The sequence below is a fragment of the Zosterops lateralis genome (assembly GCF_965231275.1).
Source record: "Zosterops lateralis genome assembly, chromosome: 1".
NCBI lineage: Eukaryota > Metazoa > Chordata > Aves > Passeriformes > Zosteropidae > Zosterops > Zosterops lateralis.
The window spans coordinates 58,230,544-58,249,791 of record NC_139762.1 but is presented as its reverse complement, the minus strand read 5'-3'; the positions used below and the strand labels follow the sequence as shown (position 1 = coordinate 58,249,791).

The 19,248-nt window shown below is 37.7% G+C and overlaps 1 protein-coding gene across 1 annotated transcript in view; it reads right to left on the bottom strand.

Annotated features, from left to right (window-relative positions):
• Nucleotides 1-19,248, bottom strand: part of COL15A1 (collagen type XV alpha 1 chain) — a 118,429-nt gene that overhangs the window by 86,541 nt on the left and 12,640 nt on the right. The window lies entirely within an intron of this gene.

Below are 19,248 nucleotides of genomic sequence, written 5' to 3'. Positions count from 1 at the left end.
TCAAATACTTGACTATTTTCTTACTGTTTTGTCAGTTGTTCTACTAGAAGATCTTCCATATATTTTTGGCACCTTTTTTTTTGTACATAAACCCAAAGCTTTTTAATATGTACTCAATGAACTGTTCTCCTATAATGACAAAAATCTATGTTTTGAACACACTGGTTTTTTTGAGCCACAGCAGTAGATAATACAAAATACAGTATAGATACTAAATATTCTTCTTTCCTCACAAACAGATGGGAGGAAAAAGCGGGAAATATTTAGCAATTCAACTCCAGTAGTGAGGCAAAGCTAACTGGGCTGTTAACAAGGTCAAGAGACTGAAACCACTATCTGGAAACCCAGAATCCTGATTCTCCTTCTGAGTTTGCAGCTGCATGACACATCTCTGGAATTTCTCTACTACTACGGTGCCAGGTTCACACTCTGCTTATGAGGCCTTTAGAGCCGTTTAATTACCTGTGAAAGGGATCCTTTTTCTCATGCTAATCCTTTGGGGATGTACCAGACCCATCAATTTCAAGACACTTTCTTTACAATTGCATCTATTCCAAATATTCCATATGCATTAATGGAAAAGGAAAGGCAAATAGCACAGATGCCCTTCATGGAAAAAGATTTTCAGACTTGCTAGGATATCCAGCCTCCTAAATGGAAGTTGACAAAGCTAACCTGTGCAAGAATTAGAGTCTGCATCAAATATTGCAGCTGCTGTTGAACAGCAGGCATCTGTGGCCAGGTTGGACACTGACTTTATGAAATAAAATCTGTGTGGGGTGCACATCTGTAACTGATATGGGCAGTCTGATTGCCAGCTAGAGGGACAAGTAGCTTTTAATGACTGCAGGAGAGCAGGAGCTTTTGCAGTTCACCACTAGAAAGCAACACAGCACTTCATAAATCAGATGGGAGCTTTGGCTGAGGAGAGAACACTGCTTACGAATCACCAGTGTCAGTGCCTGCTGTGCAAGCTCTTCTACAACATCTATGCTGGGATGTTTTAATTTCCATTACATCTATAACAAAGCAGATGTGAATTACCACTTTACTCTTCTTCTTTCACAATGACCTTGAAAATTAGACGAAGTACATTGTCTTCTGTGCATTTTCTTGCGGGGGGGGGGGCATATATTGCTCTTCTTGTTTTCTCTTTCCCTCTGTCTTTTTTAATCTTGGATTTTAAGGGACAAAATGATTAATGCCCTCATTGCAAAAGAAAAAAAAAGTATTTCTAAGATGATGAAGACAGTTCACTTTTAAAATACTGGCAGAGGCAGCCAACACTCCTAGATTTAACAGTAGTACATGCCAGCAGAGAGTCTCTTCCCAAATGTGGAAAAACAGACACTGACATAGTCTGGCACACTGACCTGAATGTAGATTCTCATCCCTTATAAAGAGGTTGGATGGGAAGCAAGGCTAGAGAACACTTAATCAGCAGCTCCTGCAGTTGCCCCTGCTGTCTTTACCAGACCCTGTCTCTACTACAAGGTTCTGTCATAGAATAGGGGCATAGGAAGGGATATGGGAAGGTGGGATTTGTGACTAATGATTTGCTCAATGACAATTTGAAACCTTCAGCCAAAAATGCTCTTTTGCTCCTCACACCTGAACGACCTGAACACTGTCTTCTCCCTGTGTTTCCCATGAGTATCACGCCTTCCTGCTTTTCCTCTGACACTGTGAGTGACCCAAAAAGCTCTCTCCTGTCAGGAATTCCTGCTCCCGACAATCATGTGCATAGTCAGTGCCTGTGTAAGAAGATAGATGTCATGGTCCCTGCTCACACCACTTTCAGGACATCTGTTTCATCACAGCAGTAAAAGTCTGTATGTTCAGTGAGCCTTCAGGCCAACTTCATATGCTGTGTGCAGTTTGATCTTGCAAGCAGTCCCTACCCAAGAACACCCAAGGACAAGCATTACCTCCAGTATGACTGGAAAGGATGCCTGCAGAGAGTTTTTGAGTGGAACATGAAAGAAACAAAGTGCTGATAGATATTTTTGTAGCTTCTACTGTCTTTGCTGGTCTCTGTGTAGTGGAGGCTGATATATTTACAACACATCATCAGAGCTTTAGGCAAAGCATTATAAGACCTTCCTCACACAGCTAAGCTGAGAGTAGAAAATCACTTCATTCCAGTTCAGAGTAGATGCAAACAGAAAAATAAATATTGCAATAACTGAGGAAATGTTTTGGACTTGGTGTTTTGGTCTTTGTTGTTTTGGGGTTTTGCTATTGTTGGGGTTTTTTTTATTATTATTATTTTTAAAAATTAAGGGCTATAAATCCAGTAAGGTAACAAAAAATAGAGGATTTTTTATGCATCCTTGACTCTTCCACAGCACTTTGAGACCCGGTGGACAGCGTGCCTCTCTCAGGTGACTAAGCTATCCATCTTTTTATGTTAATCAACAGAAGTTGATGCTTTGTTACTAATGTTTCATTTCCAAGTCTTTAGGAGGACTTCTGTTGTCTTCCAGGAGCATCCTTTTCATAAATGTTCTCTGTATGTCTGTATCCAAATTTATGCACCTGATATTTATCATTACTTTTTATCTTTCTAAGTGTATTCTCATGTGTTCTTTATGCTATTGGATTTAGTAGCTAATAGATTTGATATATAAATGGCCAGGATTCAGAAAAGTTGAAAAAAGATTGTGAGGTAGATGATATGGGAACAGTAAATACTAAAAGTATGTCTTGTGTTGAACATTAACATTTCTGACAGCTAAATGCTTTTATAGCATGAATGCACCAGTAAAAATGTAGAAATAAAATGCAGCCAACATAGTCTTTTTTCCATCTTCCTTTTTCCCAAGAATATAATTTCCCAAGAGCTGTGTTACAGTACTTTTATATCTTAGTATAAATCACATATGCTTTTATTATGCTTCTGGTTTTTTGCATTTCCCCAGTGAATGTACTGAATTTTGAAAAAAGTAGATTGATTTTAAACAAGATATCATAAAAATGTCATCTCTAGTCAAAAAGCTCTAGGTTGAAATCCTGGCTAAAGTCCTAAGCGAAAGACCTTCTGGTTTAAAAATGATTACTTGATACAAATTCCTAGAATTTTGTGTTATGATTGGATTCTGTTGCCAGGAGAGGGTAAGCACTCACTAAAACTTTTCCAGCACTTAAGACAAATTCAAATATGTTGTTTCTCCAAACAGTCCCTCTCTAAGTGGAGACAAAAGTACGTTTCCCACTCTTCTTCTCTTCCTGATCCATGAGGTCTGTAAGGGTTTAATGGCCATCAGGCCTCTGTGTCTTTGTGAAATTTGGTGCATAGAAGTTTGGGCTCAAAGCAGACTCAGGAATCACTGCACAGTCACATGCTGCAATAATATATGCATTATTTTCTAGTTAAACTCAAAGCAGCACTGTAATCCTTGCCTAGAGATATCCTCTTAAACAGCAATATAACAGGTTCTTTTTTTCAGCTCAGTGGAGTAACTACTTTTACTACTTACAAACCACAGATTTCCCACTAGGGACCTCACACATGGTGCTGTGCAACAGTAAACTAAACAAATCTGGTTTCAACTACCTGACTGCATAAACAAATATTTTGTTAGGTATCTTCTAGAGGAACTGCTATCTTCATTAAGAATAATATAGAAGTTTTCTTTAGAAGACAAATGAAATAAAAATGAGGTGCTGGGTATAGGTATTTCACCCTATTCATACAGATGGAGAATGCAGTGTAGTGACTTTACTTCCACCTGGCTTCAAATGTGCACAGACTCACACATTACATTATCCATGTTTTTGGAACTTTCTTCACAACCAGAAGTACTAGAAGTTCAGAAAAAAATCCTCAGATATAGACATACCCACTGCTGTCTCTGTCAGAGAGTTCAAAAACTTCAATAGTTCTGCAAAGAAGATTTATCATATTCTTTTTGTTTTCACTGACATACTACCATGGAACACCAATAAACTGCTGGGTTTTTTTCCAAAAAGGCATCATGCAGAAAGTGACCATGCTATGAAATGTGTTATTCTATGTAGAGGATAACCATAAGTCTTTCCTCATACAGTAGCATGTATTTTCTATTTTCAACTTTTCTATGTATTTTTCTATTTTCGATTTTCAGGCATGTATTTCACCTTTTACTCCATCCTTGTCCACCTATCATCACACAACCCAAAATGCAGTCTCAGCCAATAGCTTGAGAAACTTGAGAGAGATGAAACAATGTTTCACTGTGATTCAAAGCTGCATTTCTCTTGTGCTGTTTCCAAGGAAATATGGCAGGAGCAGTGTGGCAACATTGGAACAGCCCCACAGATCAGACCTTTCAGCAATGCAGCTCACTGTTTGAATCAGGCTCTAGCATGTAAATGGGGTTTTCTATATACACATACTTGTACCAAAGCTTGAGTGATCCAGCTGTGATATCACTGATCACGGCCTGATGACTAGATCAGGGAGACCAGATTGCCAGGTAGATCGCAATTAACCGTAAGAACACTGACACAAAGTGAAGTAGAAGATAATATGTTTTCCAGCTTGGTAACATTAATTTTAACAGCTCTACTACTGTGCAGAATTATTGAACTAATTCTGATGTCTGTGCCGCTTATTGCCCTCATGAGCAGTTCTCCACTGCTTGTATACAATGTGAATTAATCAATGGCTTCTGTCTAGAATAACTGAAACATCTGTTATATTTTATTCAGGATTTAAAGCTGTATGACCAAAAGGGGAAAAAATGAACTTTTTTTTTAACCACACAAAAAATATACTATGTTTTACCTGTGCATGGCCAAAAATAATTTCATTTCCTCCAGAGTATGAAGAGAATAGATGAAGCCTTATGTTTGGTAAATATTATATTTTTAGTTCACTCAAATGTTATTTGAGACAAGAGCTGAAAATAGAGAAAAAGATAAAAGCAGCACACAGCAGTAATTCTTACATCTTGATACTTGATACACAGTTGAAAGTTTTTCCCAGAGAAGCCTCATCTGCATGCTCTTCCTAACTTGGAAAATATAGCTGATTTACATCTGCATCCAATATTTATAAATCCATTTAAAATGTGTTGGCATATTGGCCTGATTTTAGAAAGTTAGTTGTCAGAAAATATTGTTCTTTTTGCTTAAATTTCAAAGGTTACTTTCTCAAGGCCATTTGTGTTGTGACAAGAATAAGAATAAGAAAGAGTGATGTCCTTAGAATTTATTGTGTTTTTCTTAATGCTCGCTTGAACTGAAGATTCAGAAAGTCAATAAAAGAAACTCACATAATAAGCAACAAATCATAAAGTCATTGGCACTTTTTTGGCTTTGATTATATGCTTTGCTCTTTATTGTCACTGAGCCGTCATTTGTATTTTAAGACACTGGTTTCACTAATTTCACTCATGATGAGTACAGCTGTGTTAGTAATAGGACAACTATGTTGCATAAAATTTTAATTAAGGCTGAATTAAAGTGTGCCCTTTGTTGCATCAGACTCCAACAGAAGTCTCCAGGTAGTGGAAATTATAGCACCATGCAGCCTAAAAGCTGTGTTTCCCATGTTCTGAGAAGTGAGTTCTCCAAATCTTTCAGCTGTCTGCTCTCACCTCCTTTTTCTTCCACCATCAGCTGGGATCACCTTCCTCCTCCAACATTCCATATACAGTCAAATACCACCTCATCTTTGTTCTTTGTTTAGCAGCTTCTTGCCAAAACCACTGGACAAAGACATGCCATCCAATGTGCCGAGCTGCAGCTCCAGGAGGCATTTTTCAAACTGCAGGCTTTATGACAAATGTTATAGGCAGTGCTGGAGCCCTTTTCCCTGAGAACATACTGCAGCTTAATCTTGCTCCCTGGCATATGCTGCACATGCTGCCAGACCTGTGAGCAGAAATTAGCTTTGACACGTGTACATGCTACTCTATGCACTAAATACAGCAGTAATAAAAAGCATTCAAGGAACAGCAGAATCATGCTGTAGTAGGCTAAACCTGAAATCATTAAGAAAACTGAGGAGAAAACATTGCTGTTAAATAGATTTTTTGATTCTCAGGAGCTCTGTAAATACAGTCAAAAAACCAAAGACGTGTAAGTAATTTTCACATGGGGTGAATCATAGTAGTTCTGTTGCTTTTAGTACAGGAATGACAATTTTATATAATACAGTAGCTGCTCTCAATATGCAAACTGAGGCTGCAAGTGTGGAAACATATGGTTGAGGGCAAACCCAAACTTGTGTGCATCAGTTATTTAATCTCTTCTAATTTAATCATCTTCCTCTTGTTTAAATGCTAAATATGTTACATAGAAACATAAATCACAATTTGACATGATCACAGCAGCTGAATACAGAAGGTATAAACAGAACATTGAAATTTGCAATACAGAGACTGACAGTATCCATCCCCAACAACTTTTCCATATGGATTAGTTTCTTGGTGAGCCAGGTCAGTTCCCAGTGGTCTGTCTGGCAGCTGCATTGCTTGTTTTGGAGTAACACGAAGGAACTAGCTGATATAGCCTGTGAGGTCATGTGTAGGGGCTTTTCTGTTATTTTAAAGTAAAGAAAAGAATCACAAAATTATTTTGGCTATAGAATGCAACTACAATACTTCAGACTCAACACAGCAAGAGGTTTATCTTGGATCTGGCAGGATTTCTCTTTCTGCAGCTGAAATTTTGTAGTCTGTTACATGACCACACAGCCAAAGTCACAGAAATATTAATGTATTTGGCTACACTCTCATATCTGGCATCTGAACATCTGCAGTGACCTGAAGTAACCTAGTGAATTCTGGTAGGCCAGAAAATAAAGACAGGTCTTAAAAACCACTTAAGAGATATCTAGAACCGTGTCCCAGCTGAGGTTCTGTGCCAGACTGAAAGGGAATGAACAGAAAGATACACATTCTGGTTAGCAGGAGAAAGAGCATTCAGAAGAAATACCAGCAATACTGCCAGTATCTTTATTACATCCATCTCTCTTGGAAATTTTTGGTGGTCAAGAGTAACTGCTATTAATTAATTACAAAAAGTAATATCTACTTAGAAACACAGTTAATGGCAGATCTGCTAGTAACAATCTACTTGTGAAGCAGTGCTGTATTTGAATGGGAACATAATATATATAGCTATAAAAGAATGGATGCTTTCACCATTGTCCTTCCTTTTATGGCTTTTCCTTGTCTTCATAAACACTTTTGGAGACAGTGGTAACTTCATCCATTTGATGAGGTTCGATCTCAGTGTCAAAGACTTCATATTGTAGCAAATAATTCCTCATAAGCAAAGGAAGAATGAGCTTGAAAGAACCTAACAGAGCTTCTTTATATATATATATACATATTTTTGCACACACTTGCTCAAGTGTTTTCCAGAGGAAATGTGGCTGGAGGAAAGAGAGCTTTGATCCTTTGAAGTCTCTTATATTTGCAGCTATTAGAGGCAATTTTTTTCAAAGAAGTGCTAAGGATCTGACACACAGGACCTTATTATATCCTTGCTAATTTATATAAAAAGATGAAAAGTTTTTTGGTTTTTTTGAAAGAGGATAATGCCAAACCCTTTTCAGTAGTGCCCATGGACTGGAAAAGAGATGATGGGCACAAACTGAAACACAGGAAGCCCTCTGGGCATGAGGGAACCCCTTCTCACTCTGAGGATGACTAAGCACTGACACAGATTACTCAGGGAGTTTGTGGAATCTCTTTCCTTGAAGATATTAAAAAATGGTCTGGACATGATCCTAGGCAACAGGTCAGCAGGAGACTGCACCAGATGACTTCCAGAGGTCCCCTTCAACCTATAAATGAATAGACTCCAAAGTATTTATTTCCCCCATTATTCTTTGTCCTTTATTTTCAATGTTTTTCATAGTGAAAAGAGCCACTGATTGACTTCCCACTTGGAAGTCCTACTTTATTTTCAACATAATGTGCCACTAAGGAGAAATTGTCTCAAACCCAAAGACTGAATAAATCCTGCTGCGCAAACTGCCAGACTGCTCTGGTAGTTAACCATGACAGCAGGCAATGCACCAAAAGCCTACAAGCCTGAACTCTCCTGTTGATCAAAGCTGCTGAGGTACATGCGTGTATAGATATGTTTGTACATATAAATATACTTCTCAAAAAATTAACTTGTCCAGTTGTCACTATACAATGATAAAAAATTTCTTCTGAGACTTCTTGAATCCAAAGCTGGAAGAATGACAAATTAATTCAAATTATGCAATCCCTCTGGAATTCCCATAAACATTAAAACAGTATGTGGTAGCAGACTTTTTTTTTGAACAAGAGCTGCTCAGTCTAGTTTTGAAGCAGTTGGTGAAGTGTTTTCTAACAGCAGGGCCTTGTGCTGCTTAATCCAGTTTTGCCTATGTGGCAGCTATAGATATTCCAGACTAAAGATCAGATATTTATTGCTCATTCATTTCCACTGAGACAAGTTTGAAATGGGCCCTTGCGTTTGTACATAGTCCGGTAGTGGAAGAGGATGAAAACAGAAGCCTAATTCTCTGGCATGCTTCCTGCACCCAAACACAACACGCATGAAGATATGGAGCACTTCAAGTAGGAATGGTTGTGGTTTTCTCTCTTGAAAAAAAACTCAACCCAATCACAAATAGTGGACACAAGCCAGAGAAATAACATGCTGAAAAGTGAAAAACAAAGCACATACCCTCCACAGACAACTGGGAAAAACCCATACTTCACTTTGAAAACTTATTTTGCTGTTGGGTCATTAACAGCTATCAGGACTGCAGCATTTGCTTACTGTAGTCACCAATGAAATTACCTGACTGTGCCCTTTTTGAGTGAAAAGGAGACTTTGTTCAGGCCAAAGAAAATTCCTCAAGGGGGATTGGGAATACTTTGTGAACTGTGATCATTTTCATGTACACATTTTGTGTTTGTTTTACAACTTTTTTTAATTAGCCCTTTTTAGTTGATGAAGTCAGCACAACAAAAGGCTTATGATAAAAAAATATTTGTTTAAGAGATGCATTGATACATAATAATATAATAATATAATATATAATATATAATAATATATTATCGGATTGTAAAATAAAACATGAAGCCCTGCCAAACATCTTTGGATTATAATTCTGGCATAGTTTAACAACACAATAAATTTAGATTCCAAGGTTTCTGCAATGTATAAAAATATCATCATCACCTAATGTTAAGGCAGAAATTTCCAGTTTAGCTTTGTAGAGTCTGCCTTTACAGTTTGCCAGGAATTGTCAGTCTCCTTGTTGGTGCTATAAAGCCAATATGATGGGATTGACCCTTGAGCTCAGTTAATGAGCTAATGTGTGTTTCAACTTAATGTTGAAATTTGTACATTCCTGGGTCACTCAACTCTGTGGCCAACTTCTAGGTGAAATTATAAATCCTTCAGCTCTTTCAGAGGATTGGGTCTTGATTGCTGAAATTATTCTACTCGGCTAACAGATTTTCAGTCTGTGAAAAATAACCAAGTCCACAGGAGATTTTTACAGTGCATGAATTACTCCAGTATTTATACTTCCCAGATTTCATTCTCTTCAGTGAACTAAACATTCTCCACTACAGAAAAGAAACAGTGCTTTACGGAACACACATTTAGTTTCAACTTTTAACAGTTTAGAGCCAGGGAAAGGTAAATTGAAATTATTTTTCAATACTTGCCACATTTTTCTATTTAGTTTCCAAGAGGATCCCAAGCTGAAAGAGGAAGCAGGTTAACTGGACACCAAAACATAATCCTGCTTCACTTTTTTCTTCATATGTTTGTAATTTCATCATACATATTTATGATAGTCATGCTTCTGACAACCAATTTTAAAATTAATTTCTCTGTTTTCATTTTGATGGTAAAAATGAATGGAAATTTATTGTTTAGCTTGTGAGTCAGATTCACTTATGACAAAATGTGTTTTAGCTCAAAAAATGAAGCCCAGCAAAGTATTATCTGCTAAAGATATAATCTAAATATTATGTGCCTCAATCAGGTCTAAAACATGATTGCAAAAAATAGGATATTTTTCAAAGCACACACTGCTTGATTGTTTTCTTTATACAAAGTGCTCCAGTAGCTACCTTTCTTTTTCCAGTTTCCTACATTCCATAGAAATTTCTTCCATTCCTTACATTGATCAATGGAGTTACTGTTTGATTTACAGCAGTCTTGATTCACAGTTGGTGAAAGATGTTTTTCTAGGTGCAGATCTGTTAAAAAAAGGGAGCCACTGCCATGTTTTAAATGCCTTTTTGTGAAGCTCCACTTCATTTGTCCCCAGCATGCTAAGGTTTAGAAGAGGCTGTGATGAGCAAAACTTTTTCTTTTAGAATCACATTTAATAATGCTCAGATTTTTAAGCATAGATTTTGCAAATCTTATTTAGAAGTTGTCAGAATTCTGTGCTTATTTAATATACTCTCCATGCACACACATCTCACAACAAATTGTTTTCTAATGCCAGTGAAATGAGTGGATAATGTAGAAATATTTGATTAAAGAATAAATGTAGCCTTTTGAAATAATTACATCATTTACGTATCTAAAATGTAAGTTTATTTTTCATTCCCATTTCTTCTTCACTGCTGACACCAGAACTGCTGAGGATAATAAAAGCAGATACTTTTTCCTTGGCCATTGAGTTCAAACCCTTCTAACAGACTGGAATCCAGTGTTATATCAGGGTGGAATGGAGTAACAGTGTACACAGGAGAGGATGGCATTGCCAGTGCTGCTTTGCAGGATCACCTTCCCAAGAAACATGACGTTTTGCTTTCAGTTGCCAGGCTACACGGAATGCCATGTGTATCAACCCATTGGAAGGGTTAAAATACTTTCTCCAAGTAGGTCCATCACATCTAGGAAGTTCAAGGCTAATCAGGCTAAGCCAAAGCTAATTTGATCTAAAAATTGTCATAATTTGAATGGAAAGTTGGAACAGATGATCTTCAGAGTTCCTTTCCTTCCAAGCTGTATTTCCATTATTTTGTTTTACAGGTAGAAAATAATCTTTCATAGCTGTCATTACTCACCGATAGATCACTGTGAATATTACTGGGATTTTAAAGAGGACTAGGAGGCAACAACTCCACTATGAGAATGCTGAGACCATACTGCACAAACTTTAATGCATGGACTTGAACCTGCTCTACTGATCTGCTAAGGGAGTAGCAAGACTTTAGAAAAATCTTGGTGGAGCAGAAGAGTGGTAGACAACGTTTCTTTTGAAGAAACCTTTACAAAATCTTTAGAGAGAAGTACCTGGTGGTGAGAGGGAGCTGTAAGCAATGAATGCTAGGAAATGGAGTGAATAGGGATTGCAGTAAAAAGGGAACCTGGGAGATGTCACAATCTCCTGGAGTGCTGTGAAAATCCATGCATAGCAAATACCAAGGCTACAAACACCTAAATATTCATATGGCTCTGCTTGCCAGGTATTTTCCCTCCTAATAATTTATATGAACACAATCCTGGAAAATGTAGAAGAGCAGCTTCCCAAGTTCTGCTTCTATCAGTTTCAGAAGACACTGGACATTTTCAAGCCTCTTCTCAAGGTATCAGTAGGCTGCAGAATGGTGGTTTTTAGGCTGGTTCGGAATGGAACTTAGGGACGTGCCTTTGGGGACATCACCCCACAGATGTGAGTACTGATGTTTTTAAAAGCAGGGACATCCTCAAATACTCTCTTGAGCTGTGGCTGTGCTGTCTTCTTATTCATGATCATCTCACTATTAGAAAAGTAATGTGAAATTTCCAAAACAAATCTCTGACAATCAAAACTAATGGTGTATTTAAAAGACTGAGCATCTTGGTGCCCTTAAAAAGATGATAAGGTTTTCCTCTGTTATCTGGTGATATCCTCACTGTCCCTGACAATACAGTTTTTGTATTTTCTAGCTAAATCTATGATAAATTCTCATCTCACTGAAGCTTCTTGTAGCAACAGCAAAAGAATCCTATCCAATATCGTTACTGTGAAAGGTTAGCAGACATCCTACTGATAGGCAGTAGTAACTCCTTCAAAAGTAAAGCTAATGGCTAAAGGATTTTTTGTTTAAAATTGAAAGAAAAATCACTTTTGTGTGAAGAGTTACTAAAACAGATGTTTCTTAGACAGGTTGTCCAGCCCTGTGATACTGGGCAATAGAGGATCTAGTTGCTACTGTGCTTCTTGCAGAGCTGATTTATTGTTGTGTAATTCTTCAATCTGACTGCAATGAGTAGGAAATCAGACTTTTATTTCATCACTCATCATACACACTGTGGAATGGATTGTATAATGGAAAATATTTTCCATGCAGTAGGGAGGGGTTTTGATAATTAACATGATTGATATGGCTGTATATACTAACAGCACTCTAAGTGATATAGACCAGAACATTTTGCAGAAGCACATCATGACAGACTTTAATAGCATTTATGTTAGCTTTCCTTTCACAAATATTATTATTTTAGAATGACCATGGAGTAAAATTTTTTGGTTATCTTGTTAACAGTAATGTGCCTATCAAGCAACTTATCTATGGTAGATTTATTAACTGATATGGGATTTTTGCTGGTTTACGAGAAATAATCTGGGAGAAATATGATTTCAAAATCCTTGGAATAGATACTCCTCTGTCATCTGTAACAGTAAAATAAAAATGAGCAGATGACCAAGAAAATACTTTTTAAAATAGCTATAAATGTTTTAATCCTTGGAACAGGATTAAAGAAAGGACATGGAGAATAAGGAGGAAGAAAATTATACAAATGAGACAAAGGTTACAGAAATAAATACATGCCCTTAAACTAGCAACTCCCAGAAATCCTGCAGAATCTTACTGAAAACGTGGCAAAGTATCATTCCAAGCAAGTATTAATATTACAACACTCTGACTACTTTTGCATTTTAAGTATATATTATTGTTTTTAAAAAGCCAGCAGTGAGTCTAGCAAAACTGCTTGGCAAGAACTTACCTTCTTGAGGTAAACCAGACTGCATGTCAGCACCACCCCTGACCTGCTAGGATTTACTATAGAGCTTAACATATTGCGAAGGAGAGATGGGAGCTCTGTGAAATGTCCCAGTGTCTGACTGTGGCATGATTTCTTTAAAATTTATTTTTCTACAGCTCAGAGGCAGAATATCATAGAATCACAGAATGATTTGATCTAGAAGGAACCCTAAAGATTGTCTAGTCCCACTAGTCCTGCCATGGGCAGGGACACCTCCCACTAGACCAGGCTGCTCAAAGCTCCATTCAACCTGGCCTTGGACACTACCAGAGATTGGGCATCCACAGCTTCTCTGGGCAACCTGTGCCAGTGCTTTAACACCTCCACACAGCAGAAATTCTTCCTGATAAACCTACCCTCTTTTAGCTTAAAGCCATTCCCTCATGTCCTAAAACTAAGTGCATTTGTAAAAAGTCACTCTTGAACTCTCTTATAAACCCCCTCAAGGTACTGGAAGGTGCCATAAAAGCTTCTCTTTTCTCCAGGCTGAACAGCCCCAATTCTCTCAGTCAGTCCTCACAGGAAAAGTGTTCCATGCCTCTGATCACCTTCATAGACCTCTTCAGGGCACACTCAAAAAGGTCTATGTCTTTTGCATGCTCGATTTTCTACTTTTGAGTATTCTGACTGATTGTAGACTTGATGAAATGACTGAAACACTGACAGTGGCATGCCTTGGTTTATGTATGATTTGTCTACTTTTTAGTGTTCATAGGAATGTTTTCCCTTTGATTATCTGCTTTTTACGCAACTTCTTTTAACAAAAACAGCAATAAGAATATCCAAATGTCCTGCTCAGGCTTTCTGAATCAAGTTCTATGGCCATTATAGTGTTAAAGAAAAAAAGATATTTAATTTGCAGTACATGGCACATTTATCTCATTTGAATGTAATTAAAATTGTTTGTATAACTTCTTACATAATGTAGAAAGACAAATCAGCTCTTAATTCTTCCAGTTCTTCCACACTTCTTATATAAAAGTCAGCTAAGGGAGAAAGATAATAACATCTTACAGACTTTTGGTTATCTTTATGCTTATTATTAATAAAACAAAAGGTTTTTCATTCATGCAGATTATAAAAATAGAAAAATTTAAGACCAGTCAAATAAAATTCCTCTCTGATATTTACAAAATTTTTCATTTGAGACAAATTTTTCTACTTTCATCCTCAAGGCTCAAAGTTTTATCAGAACTTCTGAAAACAAAATTTTGCAACAAATTCACAATCTCTCCATATAGATGGTTGAAAATGCTTTCTCTGATTTAGATCTTTTATGAAAGTCCTTTTGATCTTAACAGTTTTGGTAAGATTCCAAATAATTTAAAAAAATGTTGTCTGTGTTCAAAAATTTGTATGTGTTTGATACAGCAGGAAATCCATATTTATCTATGGAATAAATAGCAATTTTTTAAAGTGCTCAGAATTATGCTGGGCAAGCACTAATTGTTGTGTAATGAAGCCATCTTCCAGAGACTCTTGACACAAATTTTGTGGACACCATTCCAGTGTCTACTGAACATTTCCAGCTCAAATGCAGAATGACTGAACCACTCATTAGTCATATATTGCAACAGTTTGGTCATATTCCACGTACTAATTCGCAAAGTTGGAAAGAAAATTGGCAACACTCAGTAAATTCCATCTGCCCTTGATTTTTCTTTGTGCAGTTTCTGTTTTCAAGGCAGTGCTGGGTCTTCATGATGCTGCTTTGGCTTTATCACACCATGTGCTGGTTTAGGATCCAGGCTTGCAGAGAGCAGCAAAGATTTCAACCTCTCTGGCTCCAGTTTTTCATTGCTTTTGTATTTGCTTTAGCATCCGGCCTGCCTGAATTTTCATCTCCAACAATAAATACCACATAGACTATTCCTGATAATCAGGTCCATAGTTCTGATTTCTTTTTCCTAATTGATCTGAGGAGGATTTTCATAATGAAGTGGGTTTTTAAAAAAAAGCCTACTGATTAAAGATTTTTAGAAGACATGATAGTGCCAATGAACTTCTGCCAAAACACAATCATGCTTCTTTTGATGGGTCTGGCATACTATGTAAAATCAGATACCAAACATAAAATTGTAACTGATTTTTTCAATTCACATGGATATCTCAAGTTCAAGGCTTCAGGATACTTTCCTGAAGATTTCCATAATACAGAAATCCCCATTTTGTAACTGACAGCATTAGGAGTTGGACTCTCCGGAACCACAAATTAACTTGGAAATGCTGGAACATGTTTCCAAGGGGTAGTAATATTTCATATCTTACAGAGTAAGTGGGGGGAAATTGTTAAGAAAATGCCAAAGTTTCACTTTACATTAAAAAGAAACACAGATTATTATTGATATTGTCATTTTTAAGAGTGTCAGAAATTCCTAAGGAAAGCAAAACTTGACTTTATCTAGAGCTAAATCTATAGAAAACAGATTCTGCAGCTCAGCCTCATTTCTGCAGTCTTTCTATATTGAAACTTCTAAGTGGGGAAAGAGAAACCTTTTTAAGGAAGGCAAAGGTACAAGCTAAGAACACTTATTATGTTTAATCACAGCAGGTTTCTCTTGGTCTTGGCACAGTTTCACATGCAAGGACACATCCAGCAGCAATTGGACCAAATTTGGTCTATGGTGGGAGTAAAAGTGGTAAATAAAATCCCTACCACAGCCTCAGCAGGTGCCAGCTGTTTTTCTGCACACTGTAAGCTATACTCTGTCAGCAACAAAGAAGGCACCCTCTTGCTACCTCACAAGACATCTGTTTGCTTCAGTCTTCAGTGGTGGCTGCTGCACAAGTCAGAGTACAAAAGAAAATGAGTAATTATGGAAGAGGCTGTCCACTGGGAAAATGAATCCTTCAAGTCTTGCAAAATCCTTGCATCTTTTTACTGGTCAGCTTGTTCCTGGAGGAACAAGAGCTGTCTTCCTTCCATGTTTTTTAAAAAAGTCCTTGTTTTAAAAAGAAAGGTTCTTTAAAAACAGTCATACTCTTGCATGAATTTTAGCATCTAGTTCATCCAAATGAATGTTCATTTCCTTTAGTAGTAACTGGAGACCATCTGCTGCAACCAAAAATTATTAGAAGTTGACAGACATCCAAAGGCAGCTTTCCCTCATTAATCTCTGAAGATCAATGGCTGCCCTCTGTGTCAGACTTGTGTATCTTCACTCTGGGTACATGAAGCACCTCCCCTCACAAATGTGCTGGTTTATGGCCAGGGGTCAGAGGTGTTACAGAAACACTTAAGAAAATAAAATTACTTTCTCTACACAATACATTGAAACCTGCTTTTCTGGAGAAGAGCTACATTCAACTACTGCACAACTGCCTTCATTTGGCTGAAATTCAAAATAATCAGTGGAAAAAGAAGCCAGTAACAATACTGAGTTCAGAAAGCAGAGGACAGTTTCTTCTGAAATGATCCAGACTTCAAAGTGTCAGTTCTACATACACAGAGCTATATGTTTGAACAGTTGGCTGTAGCATAAAATGCTTTAATGCAGAGAAAGAGCAGGCTGGAAGCAGTTATAAATTATAAAGTTATAAATTACAAAGTTATAAAGCAATTTCTCTCTGAACAGTGTGGCCATCCCCATATGTTATTCCTAATGTACAGTTTAATAAATGGCAGTTACAATGGATTTGGTCAGTACCCTTGGCATGAAAAAGAGACACCATGAACACAGACAAAACTGATCTCTGAAATACATCAGATTTTACAGCTACAAGGCCACTGGGTTTTGTCAGGCAGAGCAAAGAAAACTTCAAACCATCTTCTCAAGGAGCACATGCCGTTGTATCTCTCAAATTCCTATTGTTGGCCATATTGAAATAACAGACATGAAGCAGCAAAACTAAAACCAAATTATTGTTAATAAGAAGGAAACATGGTTTTCTCTGGACAAAATATCATGCATCTAAGGTTAAGCTATGGTATCCCAAAATCAGTACGAGCTTCACAAAGGTCTCTCTAGGTTTTCTTGTTGGAAGTTATTATATTAGTTACCACATTAATTATTAATTTTAATAGTTAAAATGGCACTGCAAATTCAGAAAATATCTGGTTCTCTGCTTTGGCAAACGGGCATATTTTTTCTCAGTGTGTAAGCAAAAATAGACCTGTAAAGTATGATGGAGCAGGGAATCCCAGAGTCCAGAAGGATTTCGTATCATCATCATTAGTGACAGAGTAATTTCTGGCTGCGAAAAAGAGGCTGTTTTGCATAGTGACATCTCCAAGCTTTTCAATATCCAAATCATACAATGCCTGTGCTACTCTTGGGGCTCTGCCCTGCACCACAAATCCTCTCAGACCTTCCTCCATACCTGTCCTGGGTTGCAGTGTAGGATGTACACAAAGTATTTATTCTATCACCATCTTCATGAACTGTTGAAACCAGGTGGGCTAGTGTCTTCCCAAGCCCCCTGCCTTTTCTGCTAATGGCCCATTAACGCCTTTGGGGTGTTTTCTGCTAATGACTTCTGGGGTGTCTCCTGCTAATGGCCCATGAGTCACAGGTAACTCCTTCCAGGGGTTATCTCTGTTAATGGGCCATCAAGGACCCATTTCACACTTCTCATGCTATTGTGAGGTGCTCTGCCCAGGGGGAGGAGCCAAGCATTCTCACCTGGATATAAGCTGGTATGTGGGACAGTGCAAGGGGCACTTATCCACTGGATTCCCAGAGGACCAGAGCTCCCAGACCTCTCTACAGGATCACTGCTTCAGGAAGAGCACCTCACCTGGACTGCTTCCACCATCCTGCTCAGGTTGTATTCTGGCTCTGTCAGTGGTCCTTTGTGTTATTGTATTTATTTTATTTTACTTTTACCTTTTTACCTTTTTTCTTATTAAATTATATCTCTGACTTGGAGCCTCTCATTCATTTTGCTTTCAAACCACAACAATGCCCCAGTGATACAAAGTTTAAACAGTACAAAGTTTAAATGCTTCAGGGATATCTCACAGGACTATCTGTTAGGGCTTCGATTTGCAGCATTCTGCCATTTCTATCTGACAATAATTGCTGCTGGCACCATTGCTTCTCTGCAACAAAGGCACATAATAGGCACAGATTAATAATAAGGCAACATCCTGAAGTGAAAGTCTGGATCAGATCATGCAGTGTAACTACCATTCTCTCTGAGACAATTTTAGACACCATCCAGTGTATAATCACTTCAGCTGTAGTAAAAAGCCAGGAAGACCTTTTTTATTCTATGTCCAGACAGGAAACCAAGACAGCTCTCCACTACACGTTAAAATCCAAAGACAACTCAGTAACAAAGGGGCTCACTTACAGAGCAGGAACAGAAACTTCATTGTTCTGTGACAGTGTAGGTCTCATGCATTTAATATTCCCTGTAAAAACAGTTCTAAGAAGCCACAGCAGGGCTTTCCCTCACTCCTCCTTTTGGCAGTTGCCTTCAAACTGAGGATCTTGCCTTTGGTCCGTGCCTAGCAGCTGGCTAGTCCATGCCCAGCCACGAGTCCTGCTGACTCAGACCCAGAGCCTTACCCAAAAACTTAAATTCCTGGCTTGACTTTCTGGCTTCCTCATCACTGTGGACTTGTGCAATGATACAGACTCTTGGCTGAACACGGCTGCCATCAATAAATACACTCAGATAATTTTGCCTTCTTTCTGTGGAACTGCATCCCTGCTGGTGAGGTCACTTAGTCAGATGTTTGGCTTCCTGCTCCCTGACCACTGCAGAGCAGCTTGCCTTTGGTGCTCTCTGACAGTCTACACCTGCTATCATGAAAATGAAAACTACAGTAACATCTTCCCAAGTATATATTTAGAGCATACATGTATTCATGACATGGCTTCAAAATTAAGAAAAACTATGAATTAAAAAGAAATTAATGTAATAAAGCATCAAAACTTTCTTGTATCTAGAGAAACATGTAATGTCTAATTAGATTAATAAGAAGACACAAAGAATTTTTTAAGTGTAGTAATTTGTAGTCTTCAAAGACAGAATCTACCAACTAATTCTTTGTAAGGTCGTATGTCTGTAAAACTTTATATAATGAGAAATACACATAAGACTTGATTAGTGATATATATCACAAATAATCCAGGCCCAAGTCTTCCAGCAGAAGGATTTCCAGTTAGGGAAGAATATATGTGTTTTTTTCTGAGTTAAAATTAGGAGAAAGCAGTACAGACAATGATTATACAATTGTGTTAGGTTTTACTGCCTTTTGTGAATTTTTGGCCTCTAAGTGAAGAAACCTGTGTTTGTTTTCTTGGTCTTGCAGCATAC